Below are 12694 nucleotides of genomic sequence, written 5' to 3' on the forward strand. Positions count from 1 at the left end.
GAGTCGGGGGAAGGGCAGAGGCAAAAGGAGAGAATCTCAAGCTGACGACGTGCTGAGCGCAGACTCCAACACGGGGCTGGGTCTCACGACCCTGAGATCACGACCTGGGCTGAAATCAAGCGTCGGAAGCCGAACCGTCTGAGCCACCCGAAAAACTCGTATTTTTATTGTTTAAAATAACGTAGGTCAGAACACGGGATGATGACCTCGGGGAACTGCATGCGGGGCTTTGTTTCAGCAGGAGTAACTTCTTTGCGTAACAGGGATACCTAAAGGGCCAGGTGGTGGCTCTCAGACACCCAAGGCTGCAAAGGGGCTCCAATCTAACACCCTTGTTTCACCAACGGGGAGACTGAATCTCAGGAAGAGGCCACCCCTCCCACCCCCCAGCTCACACACTGGGAGATGGAGCCCACGATTTCCTTCTCTTCTCCCCGCAGATTTGCTTAGGCTCCACCCCCGGCCCAAGCAAATTTGCGAAATGCTGGGAGCAAGCACAGGGTCACCGCAGAGCGCCCGGGGCCGGGGGCGGGGGCCGGGAGCTGGCTGAGCGCAGGGGAGCGGCCCTCAGCCTGCTGAGCCTGTGCGCCCAGCACCCGGGGCAACACCTGTTGGGCAACGTGGTGGGGAAACCAGACCGATCTGTGTTTAAATACCTGGTAATGTTCTGTTGAAACGCCTGTTAGCAATCCGGCCTGTGCCCTGGTGCTCACCGGCCCTCGGAGTCACTCCTAGAAACGCAGAAGTGGGACTCCCGGGTGTCCCCGCGGTGGGGCATCTGCCTTCAGCTCAGGGCGTGATCCCGGGGTCCTGGGATCGAGTCCCGCCTCGGGCTTCCCGCAGGGAGCCTGCTTCTCCCTCTGCCTGTATCTCTGCCTCTCTGTGTGTGTCTCTCGTGAATAAATCAATAAAATCTTTAAAAACCCCACGCAGGAGCCTCGGTCTTTCTCACTTGCTGGCATGGTCCTGGTTGGCTGGTGTTGGGAGAGTCCCCGTTGTTGGAAGACGGCAGGCAGGGAGGAAAAGCACCGGGCATCAGGAAGCTGGTCCTAGTTCTGGTTGCCTTCTGTCCCTGGGCCCCTGTCCGTCCTCCAGTCTGTGAAGGGAGACGTGCAGTGATGCCATCATCTCCAACTTCTCTCCCAGCTGCAACTCTCTTTGACTTTATCATTGTGCGGGATTCTTTGGGAGCTTTCGGCGAGCAGGAACTCTCCCCGAGGGAAGAAGGACTAAATCGTGGCAGACCCGGGGTGGGTGGGAGGATGAGGATGACTTCTGTCTTAACCAAGGCTGTATTCCTAGATCCCATTAGAGTCTGGCACCTACAGGGTTTTCTTTCTTATTGGGATGCGGAACGGGATTTGTTAGATGCGTGGCAGGGGAGAGTCAGGCTGGACTGACATCTCGCATAACCTCTTATGAAGTCTGCCTGCCCTCGCAAGAGGCCTGGCCGCACCAGCAAGCGATCGCAGGTGGTTCTCAAACTCTACCTGTGAGCTGGGGAGTAGCCCCGCCCGCGGGTCAGGCCGCGTGGGTCGCAGATGCCGCTCGAAGCGAGGACTTAGCGCCATCTGGTGTCTCAGTTGGGAACACTGATTTCTTTTTTTCCTTTTTAGCCTTTGTATTTCACAAAGGAGGGATGGGATCTAGTCGTACCATTGAAACATACCAAGGAAATCCACTTTTTTTTTTTTTTTTTAAGTAGGCTCCATGCCCCATGTTGGCCTTGGACCCACGACCCTGAGATCCAGAGTCACATCCTCCACCGACTGAGCCAGCCAGGAGCCCTGAAAATCCACGATGTAAAGACCAACGAGGGCAGCCCGGGTGGCTCAGCAGTTTAGCGCCGCCTTCAGCCCGGGGCGTGATCCTGGACTCCCAGATCGGGGTTGAGTCCCACATCGGGCTCCCTGCATGCAGCCTGCTTCTCCCTCTGTCTGTGTCTCTGTCTCTGTCTCTCTCTCTCTCATGAATAAATAAATAAAATCTTAAAAAAATAAAAAAATAAAAGACCAATGAGTGTATTAATATGTGATATAAACACCTTTGTTATATGAATACTCTCCCTCTAATTAGCTCCCTCTGAAAACTTAGACAATGATAAAGGGTTTTGTTGATCTGAATCTTTTGTTAGTAGAAGCTTAGAGGGTCTTAAGACCCTTTATCCTTTCCGTGTCCAGCTAGTTCAGAAAGGCAGGAACTGACCCTTAGAGCAGCTCAGTCCAGTGTCACGTGCTTAGTTATTAACATCATCAGTAGCCACCCATAATTGTGTATCTGTGTTTTATATCATGAGTCAAATCAAATACATATTATCTCACTTAACCCTGGCAATTATTTTAGGGAGTAAGAATGGCCATCTCTGATTTGCTAGTCAGTCACTGTAGCTAAGAAAGTTTCATTAACTTGCCCTGAGTTCACACAGCTAGTAGGATCAGGTTTCAGACTCACACCTGTTTATCTCTATTGACTGTTCTCTGTCCACTAGAAATCACACTTCCTTTCCCATAGAGATAAAAATCTGCACCCCATAATGTCCAAGGACACAACTTTATATACTTGTACTGTGTATATAATATTGGAGGCTAAGAAATTAGGTTCTGGAGCCAGAGTGAGTCCACATCCCAGCCATATCACTTTCCATCTGATGTAGGGAAAGTTATGGAAGCTCCTATGCCTCAGTTTCCCTTTATACATGGGGATGATGCTAATGATACCACCTACCTCATAGAGTTGGCTAAGGCTCAAATAGTTATTACATCCAAGGTGCTTAGAACAGTGCCCAATAAGAAGGTGCTCAGTAAATATGACTTAAAAATGGACCATTAAGCAGGCAGTTGAAAATATGAGGCTTGTGAAGTGAGCCTGCCTATAGTTGGTCAGCAAAATGCATACTTAGGATTTAAGTCTGAGCAACTTCAAGTGGGCCTCTGTCCTCTAGATTCACATAGTTCCCGCCATGCATGCTTCTCCATCTGTTCAGGACAACTGTCCGGCTCTCAAAGACATTTGGAGTTTTGATCCTTGAAGCGAATGAGATGAATTAATAGGAATCGTGACCCTGAGAAATGGAAATTTGGGGCTCTTTGTGAATCTCTTTTAAGACTTCACAGCTTTCTATCAGAGGAGATCTTTGGGTTCTGTCTGGTAGGGTTTCTTCTGCCAAGAATTGGGCCTCTTCTAGCCAAGAACCAAGGCCCAGGGCCGCCTCAGCCCAGGTCCAGACCCACGGTGCTTTCTTACCTCCTTGCACGGATGTCTACCTTCCTCCCAGCCTTCCAGGGAGGAGCTGGGCTCTCCGAGGGGAGGACAGCTGCGAGAGGGAGTGAGCAAGATTTGCAAAGAGAGGTACAACCCAGAGCCCTGGAGTCCCTGTGCCCTGAGGAGGTGGGTCAGAGCCTCTGGAAAATGCGACCCAGACAGGAAGGCAATTTCCCCCATTGCCAGCAGAGGGCAGCGTAGTGCAGCGGACGGAGGAGGGCCTGGCCGGGAGCTGCGGGTTCTAGTCCCTACGCCGCCTGGAAGTAGCTTCGGTCTGTAGAGTAGGCTTGGCCGGGTGTCTCCCGATGCCTCTTCTAGCGCCAAGCTCCTGGGATCCCATCAGGAGAGAACCCGAGTGAATTGCCAAGAGCTCCAAAGAGCTTCCTGTAAGGGAGAAATCTGTCGTGGGGGAGGTGGCTTCATGGGAGAAGGGGATGAGGGCATGATGCGGTGTGCGCAGTGGGGAGGACCTGTTTCGTAGGGGCTCAAATCTGTCTCAGTGAATCCCGCAGGGTTGGTGGGGGAGCCTCAGGACATCTCTCTTAGGGTCACGTGCTCTGCATGGGCAGAATGTCAAACCATCCCAAGTAGTTTGGAATTCGGCGTTACAGTCTGCCCTGCCCTTGTTGGGGTGAATGCGTAATCCCAAAGAAGCAATGGAAGTTACAAACACCACACGCTGGTGGTTTGTCCATCTCTGCATTTTGTAATAGCAGAGTCTATTTGTTTCTTGGTGGAAATTCCTTCCAGAAATGGCTTGCTGCAGAGCCTGTGGTGGCTTTGGGGTGCCCCTTGGCAGGGATGCAGCATGGAGTCTACAGGCAAAACATTTTCTGGCTTAGCTCAGCTCCACTGAACCTGCCTTATTATGCTTTGGAAGGCCCATCAGAGTCCTAGGGTTCCCCACTGGTTGGAGCAGGGGCTTTTTCTATTGGAGCCACTTGAGCGGGTGTCCTGGAAGCCCAAGGCAGTGAGATTAAGAGAACACCAGGGTCTAGCTTGTCACTGAGAGGTGGATGGGTAGTTTTGGTAGTCCGGCTTGTGTGTATCTCCATGGCCTGAATGCTGCCTGCCTCACCCAAAGCCAGCCAGAAAAGTTCAAATTGGGATAGGTGAGACTTCTCCCTTGTACCGTGCCTAGTTCTTCATCTGTTGGCTGTGGACATCTTGCCTCCCTCTCTGGTACCCCCCTTGAACTTCCTGGAGCTGCTGGGGGTGGGAGCCATGCAAAGGCTAGGCACGTGGGCTCTATAGCTCGACTGTCTGGGTGTGTAACTCGGGCCAAGTTACCTAACCTCCTGTGGCCTCTGTTCCTCACCTATAACATGGGGGTGATTATGATAGGACCTACCTCACAGAGCATTTGGGGAGAGTAAAGTGCTTAGCACATTAAGATTTGTTAAAATATGCATTTGTGTCCAGAGAGGAAAGAAATCCTGGAAGGAAAGTCCTCCCTCCCTTGGCATTCACGTCACTTCACACTTCTGGCCATGGCCTCCTGGACTCCACACTGTGTCCTCTTCCTTGACCAGACCCAAGGTCTTGGACATGGGTAGTGCTCTCCCCTTTTCTATCCTCTGCGCCAGGGTGATGCTGTCTGTTCCTGGGCTCGACATTCCTCTTCCCTAAGCTGAGGACACCAAGGGTTTGTCTCCAGCCCGGACTTCTCTCCTGAGTTCTGGTCCAGCTCTAGTGAACTGGTTGCTCGACGTTTCTGCCTGTTGTGTAAAGACCTCACAGCTGACCCCCGGCATTGGAATACCCTTTCTATTTGGGGGACGAGGCACAGATATTCTCTTCTATTCTCAGCCAGTCATAAACTCTGTGCTTAGAGCTGTAAGTCTTTGAAGTGCAGAGATAATCAGAGGTTATTTACATTGATATTGAAGAAAGTGAGTGTCCAGGGTTGAGGTGACGGGTGTCCTGGGTGCTGATGCCAGGGCAGCATACATCACAGGAGGTTTTCACAGGAATTTTGCTTCTCTCTCATCTGAATATTTTCAGGGACTGGGTGTCTGGTCTTTCTGATGAACTGGTGAGCCACCAGCTATCCTCCAAGCTGGGGCCACGTTGTGTTGATTGCAGCCAAGACTGATGAAAGGTGTAAGCTTATTAAATTCACTGGCCCTCAAAGGCACTCATTATTTACTCCTCTGAGACCATCCCTCCCCCAGTGCACTCTATCAGAGTGCATGGCTTCTTCGTCCATGTAGTTTCTCATGTCAGAAACATGAGTTCTCACCCCATTTCCTGCCTTGGGGTCCACATCCAGTCACCAAGTCTGACTGATGCATCTTATTTAATATTTCTCAAGAACTGTTCCTCTGCTCCACTGCCATGTTGATGGTCCAAACCATCACCTTCTCTCAGCCCAGACCCTCGTCATTGCCTCCTGATGGGGGTCTTTGCTTCTCCAGTCCGTCCTTCATATGGAAGGCAGAGTGAGGTTTTAACAAGACACATCCAATCAGTTCTTCACTTAAAACCTATAGTGTCCTGTGCTCTGAGGGTCAAGTCCAAAATCACCACAGAGTCCCGAGACTCATTCCAGAAGCCCATCGACCTTCACTTCCCTGCCAGTGATTCTCTTGCTGAGTGCTGTGTGAAATAATGGTGCAACTTATGAGCAGTGCCATCTTAGGTCTGATGACCCATGGTAATTACATGATTATTTGTTTGCCTGGTGTGTCTCCTAGAACATAAGCCATGTCTGTCTTGGTGAGCACTCCATCCTCAACACTCAGTATCTGGCACCTGCTCTGCGCCGACTAAGATGTGTTGAGTCTATACATTCATGCATATATTACAGAGGCGAAGGTATGTAAAGAAAAAAGCCCCACCTGGAAGACTGTGATAAGTTACTGATGTATGTTAGAGACCCTAAGAGCATCCACTAAAGTTCGACATAGAGTTACAGCTAATAAGCCAAAGGATGGGATGGAAGGGAGGGGTTGTAACAGGGAGGAGGAAATTTGTGGGACGGTGAATATGATCATTGCATGATTGTGGTGGTGGTTTCATGGGTGTAGATGTCCGGAATCTACTAAACAGTACATTTTATTTTTTTAAGACTATTTTGAGAGAGAGAGAGAGAGAGAGAGAGAGCACATGCAAGCAGGGTGATGGGGGCAGAGGGAGAGGGAAGGAATGTCAAGCAGACTCTGTGCTCAGTGCGGAGCTCAGCTTGGGGTTGGATCTCATGACCATGAGATCCATGGCCTGAGCTGAAACCAAGAGTCAGACGCTTAACTCATGAGTGACCCAGGCGTCCCGTAAATGTTACATTTTAAACATGCCCTTAATGTGTGTCGATTATATTCAGTAAATTTGTTTTGAAAGATGTCTCTTGATGGCAGGATTATGAATCACGTTTGTCCTTTTAAATGTCTGGTCTATGTTTTCCAGAATGAAAATGGGATGAATAAAGTTGGGAAATCTGTTTTGGTTAAAGGCTCTGTATCTAGCGCTTCTTTGTTCATCCTTTTCTTTTCCTTGTGGAACATCACAAGATTCTCCTGTTTTCTACTTTTTACCTTTCCTGTCACTCACCCAGTCAAGGATTGTCAACTTTATTTCCTTCCAATGCTCCTTTCAAGCCTCTCTCCCCAGCTACTCCCTGGCTGCCAGCCAGCTGAGTCCCAAATCCTCCACCAGGCATTTAGTCCCCTCAGCTGACCAGGAGCTTACTCTGGGGGGTGTGGAAACCTGCTCCCGAGGGTGGGCACCTATCAGTGGTGAGGCAGGGGGCTGGGGGCAGCTTCCAGGGGTCTCCCAGCTGAGCCTGGCATCTGCAATGGAGGTGAGCTAGGAAGGGGGCAGCTGCTCCCGCCCCATATCCCAGAGAATAGAAGACTGAGCTACACGAACCTCTGAATCTCTCACAGTATGTCAGAGTTTGGGGAGGGGTGCTGAATCTTTTTCCCAGCCATGAATTCTGTAAAATATGTATCATCCCTCCACTAATGGTTTCTCTCTCTCCCCTCCCTTCCTCCCTCCTGTTGTCTCTCTCTCCCATTCCTCTGTTCCCCTTTTCACCTGCTTCCACCAACCCACCCTCCTTTGCCCTCACACTAGACTCTTCTTTGTTTTCACTCTTTCTTGGTCTGAGTTTATTTTTTCTAAGATTTTATTCATTTATTCATGAGAGACAAGAGAGAGAGAGAGGCAGAGACATAGGCAGAGGGAGAAGCGGGCTCCCTGCAGGGAGTCGGATCCGGGACTGGATCCCCACCCTGGGATCACGACCTGAGCTGAAGGCAGACGCTCAGCCACTGAGCTCCCCAGGCGCCTCTTGGTCTGAGTTTTTAAAGCACGTTTTCTCTCAGAAGTGCCCAGCTGACTGGAGGGTCCCTTGTGAGGCCATTCCCAACAGGTGTGTCCCATTGGGGCTTCGGGTCCCCCGGCCCGAGCCCCCAGCTCTCATTTCTGCTCTGCCCACCCGCCAGCGCCCACCCGGGTTCCCTGTCCTTGCAGCTCAGCTTTTGCCGAACACAAGACAGGGCTGTCTCCAACAGGTGTGCCCCCTGACCTGCCCGGCTGCCAAACACCAGGCTCCAGGTGCCGGGCGAGAGCCCTCCGCGTGCCAGAATGTCGATGGAACTTTCCCGCAGAAAAACCTGGAGCCCAGCAATTTTAAACCGTGGGGACAGATCCCGAAAAACAAACTTTTTTTTTTTTTTTTTTTTTGCACTTTCTCCAAGGAACTCTCTGAAAAGCAAAGACAAATTACATTGTTTATGGAGAAAAAAAGAAAGACACAGGAGCCCAACAATAACATAGGATAATTGCAGAGGATGAGTATAACCCTGTCAGGGATGGTTTGAAAGGAAGCTGTTGTGTGTTTTTTTTTCCTTAGCACTTTCTCACATTGGATGCAAAATAGCCCGGGGCTATGCTAAATTCCTGTGGATGGTCCCGTTTTCCGCCAGTCAGTCTCGATCTGGTTGGGACGAAATCTTTTGGTTCTGAGTAAGGGTGGAAAGCATAATGCAGACTTGTTGGAAATATCTTTAGTTCCTTGACGTTCTTCAGGCTCTGGGCATCCTGAGTGGCATCTGAAGCTCCTGGTGGTTTAGTTTCAGTGTATCAGGCTCTGGTCTACTGAGGGTTCAGTGACTTCTGTCCCCAGGTAGTGAAGCCCTGTGTTTACACCTCTCCCCTCTGCTAGAGCTTGAACTACCTGCTGACCTGCCAGGTCACTCCCTTCAATGTCAGAGGTAGGAGCGTGACAGCCAGCAGGCAGAGAAGGGCTGTTATTTTTTATTTTATTGTATTTTATTCATGACAGACACACAGAGAGAGGCAGAGACACAGGCGGAGGGAGAAGCAGACTTCCTGCAGGGAACCTGATGCGGGACTTGATCCCAGGACCCCAGGGTTATGCCTTGAGCCCCCCAGGCACCCCTTGCAGTGCCAATCTTAGCCTCCTTCAAGGGGAATCGGTGAGATGGCTGAACCCCACACAGTATCAGGAGGATCGGTTAAAAAAACTAGAGAAACTGTTGGTTGAGCTTTACACTATGCAAAAGCTATGGTAAGTGATTAAAGACTTTACTTCACAAAATTGTTCCCTAAACCCTCAGCAGTAGGGCCGAACAGGAGCTGCATTCTAGAACTAAGAAGACCAAGACTCAGAGAGATTAAATACATTGCACGAGAATGCAGTGAATCTAGATGTGACATCAGAGCTGTCTGACTTCAAAACTTAGATTTTTGGGGACCCTGGGGGGCTCAGTCAGTTAGGCTTCTGCCTTCCACTCAGGGCATGATTCCGGGGTCCTGGGAACCTGCCCCACATCGGACTCCTTGCTCAGTGGGAAGTCTGCTTCTCCCTCTGCCCCTCCCCCTGCTCATGCTCCCTCAAATAAATAAAATCTTGGAAAAAAAACCCCCTCAGATTCTCAATTATTGTGGTAAAAAGAAAGGACTCAAGAAACACTTTTCTGGGGGATGAGGTGTGTGTGAAAAATGTATTGTTCCTCTTAACTTACCTGCAAGGTTGAGTTAATCCAATACCACTCAGAAAAGAGCAGAAATTTGTGGTGACATTCTAGGCACAGAGAGGTTGAATAACTTGTGAAAAGTCACACAGCCTCTAGGAAGAGGTAAGGCCTCAACTGAGACCTGAAGCATTCCAACTGTCAGACCTCTGTATCAAGGTTTATTTGCAGTAAGAAGGGGGTGCTAGCAGAAGTGGCCCCAGGAGAGGGTGGGGTGCACAGAGAGGTGTCACCTGAACTGAAGATGGTAGGATAAAGACCAGCATCGTCCCTGTGGCCAGAAAAGCCCCCTGATGACCTTGCCCCTGCTTTCTAAGCATATCTCCTACCTCTCTCCCTTGGCTTGTATGCTTCAGCACCCTGACCTTCGCTCCAGATTCCTGCCTACTTCAGGCCCTTTGCACTTGTTACCTCTCTGCGTAGAACCCACTGCCCTGGTTCTTACAAGGCTGACACTTGGAATCATCACTCTGTGTCACCTAACACGGTTCTTTTTTTGTTTCACTGCATTTACTATTATTCGATCTTCTTATTCATATGCTTTTTAAAATAATTGGTCTTTACCCCTTCCCCCTCCAGTGAGCTTCACTGTGTATGGGAGGATGCTGTCTGATGATCTACGGCTTGCTTGCTGCATTGCATGCCTTAAATAAGTGTTCATTGACTTGGAGGGGAGCTGCCAGAGCTGCAGGGCGGGGTGCTTGGAGGGAGCTGGTGGTGGGGCAAGGCCAGTACAGTGTCCGAGGGGCAGGCCCAGGGCGAATCCTGACGGAGGTGGGCCGCAGAAGGATGGGGGGTGTCATTGCGCCTCCCCCTGTGCAGGCCGTGAGGTGCTGCAGCCCAGGGAGGGCTCCTGCGATTGGAGGCCCTTCCGTTGTCCTAGAACCCGGAGAGGCCTGGAGAGACGCAGTCTGGGGATTTGCCAGTGGTTCCTGCGATTTACACCTGTGGCCTTGCATGTACTAGTTCCTTGCTTTTTGTCACTGGCGCTGTGTATGTCCTGCCTGCTGCCCTTGTTGCTTTTCTTTTCTTAAGATTTTATTTGTTTATTTTTTTTGACAGAGAGAGGGAGAAAGAGAGAGCTAGAACGTAAAGTGGGAGGAGCAGCAGAGGCAGCGGGAGAAGCAGGCTCCCCACAGAGCAGGAAGCTCTATGCAGGGCTCCATCCCAGGACCCCAGGACCAGGACCTGAGCCCAAGGCAGGCGCTCAACCACTGAGCCCCTGCCCCTCTCGCTTCTCATCCCACCTCAGACCTGAGGCCCCCTGCCTGCTGGCTCGCTGGAGGGTGAACACGGGGACCAGCCTCTGCCACTGGCCAATGTTGAGGAATTAGCACCTCAGCCTCCTCCTCCCCAGGGAGCAGCTCTGGGGCGTCTTCTGCACCACCTCACAGAGGTTCCCGGTGGAGCAGAGCCCCCAGGGGCAACCTGCTCACCAAGGACCCCTCCCTATAATGTCTTCCTCTCCTTCCCTGTCTCACTCGCTCTCTCTTTTCTCCGTTTCTGGGATCAACTAGCAAATAAATCCCTTACATCCAGTCTTATCTCAAAGTTTTGCTTCTGGGGGATTCCATCCTGAGACACTGTTCCTGGCTCCTCACTCATAGCCTGGTTCTTGGTTCTTTGAATTTGCTGTCCGCAGCTCGCTCTCGCCCCTGTTTCCCTGAAGCCTCGTTCCTGTGTCTCCCGAATGGCCTCCAGAGACGTCACCTCCATTATCAGTTAGGTTGGGTTAGGTATGCTGAGGTAACAAACCAGCCCCTGATTGCAGTCTGGTTTACCCGTTTGCCCAACAACAGTTTGTTTGTTGTCCTGCTGCAGGCCCACCAAAGGTCAGCAAGGTTAGCTCAGGAGTCCTTGGGGACCCAGGCTGACAGAGGCTCCTTGGCAACACAGATTCCTCCAACCCCAATGGGTGGCAGGGGCTTCAGAGAAGCAACACTCATCACTTCCACTCCCGTAGCAGAGGCCGGAGCAAAGCCATGCTTGCATCTGACAGGGAGCAGAGAGGCACAGCTTTACTTCATATCCAGGAGGTGGAGAGCTGGAAATACTCAGGCCACGTCCCCCTCGACTGCCAGTCTCAGGGAAGTTGGCTCTGATGACCGGGACCTCATAGGTGCTGGTCATTTTCTGTGTCTCCATGTGGGTGCAGGCTACATGGGTATGTTCCCTTGAAGAAAATATGTTGAGCTAAACTCTTATGACTTGCTCACCTTTCCTTATGTGTGTATATGTAAATAAAAATTTCAGAAATTGCGGTCCTGTACTTGCTATGCTTCTCCTACTTTTTCTTCATAGCATTTATCACTGTCTAACGAACTGCCTATTATACTACTTTTTAATTTGTCTCTCCCACTGGAATGTAAGTGCCATAAGGAGAGAGGACATTTTCAATTTTTTTCCCACTCAGTCTTTCTCTGCTGTTTGATCGAGTTCTGGCATATAGTAGGGACTCAAAGTTTATGTATTAAATAAATGAATATTTGAAGCCAGTTGTAATGTTCCAAATATTTCATAACCAGAGGGCATAGGCATGATCCAGTTGGGAGGGATACTTCCTATAAAAACTGGTATAGTGTTACCGGGCATACCGGCTGAATGTTAGCTCTGATTGGGATGAAAACGCAGCATTTGAAAATCCTATACTCTGTATTCGGCACAGTCTGGGAACGGGCATTGCCAGGGCTAACGTCTCTGTAATTAGCAGAAGGAAGGGGAACTCGAGCCTTCTTAGCATTTAATCCTGTGCCAGGTCCCGGGCTGGGCCTTTTATAGTTATTATTTAATTGAACGTCATGGCTTATCTTGTTTCATTTCAAAATACACTCAAGTTGCATACTCTGACATTCTCTTTCCTCTGGGCCTCTCCTTGCTTCTCCCTGTGCCCACTTTAACAGTGCACCTGATGGGTAGGAAGTGCTCCTAGAATCTCAGTGGGTGATTAAAAACAGGTTAGGGAAAGTGGGCTGCCATGTGGCTCTGGTTGGGACCAGCACGTCCAGCAGAGTCAGGAAAGGCCAACACCGAGACAGCCCAATGGGCTTCCTTTTCTGGCTCTATTCACATCTCATCTTTTCCTGTCACATGTGACGCCTAGAAGGTTTTACACCAAAGTTGCCTGGCTGGCCCCAGGGCTCATAAATAATGGCTTATAAGCAGTCATTCTTTCAACTCATTATTATTATTATTGTTTTATTAAAGTAGTGGCTCGAGAATGCTAAGTCTGCTTTTTTATGAGTGTTGGCTTGCTTTAAGATGGGGCCTCTGAGTCTGGCTTGGAAAAATAGTTGTAGCATGAAGGCCACAGATGACATGTTCAGTTCCTCCTCGCTTTGCTCACTGGACCCCCCAGTATTTCAGGGGTCAGTCCAGGAACGTGGCAGGGCTTGGGTTTGGTGAGGCTTTTCAAAATGATTTTTGGTGGTGATGGC

Source organism: Vulpes vulpes, chromosome 16, assembly GCF_048418805.1.
Source record: "Vulpes vulpes isolate BD-2025 chromosome 16, VulVul3, whole genome shotgun sequence".
NCBI lineage: Eukaryota > Metazoa > Chordata > Mammalia > Carnivora > Canidae > Vulpes > Vulpes vulpes.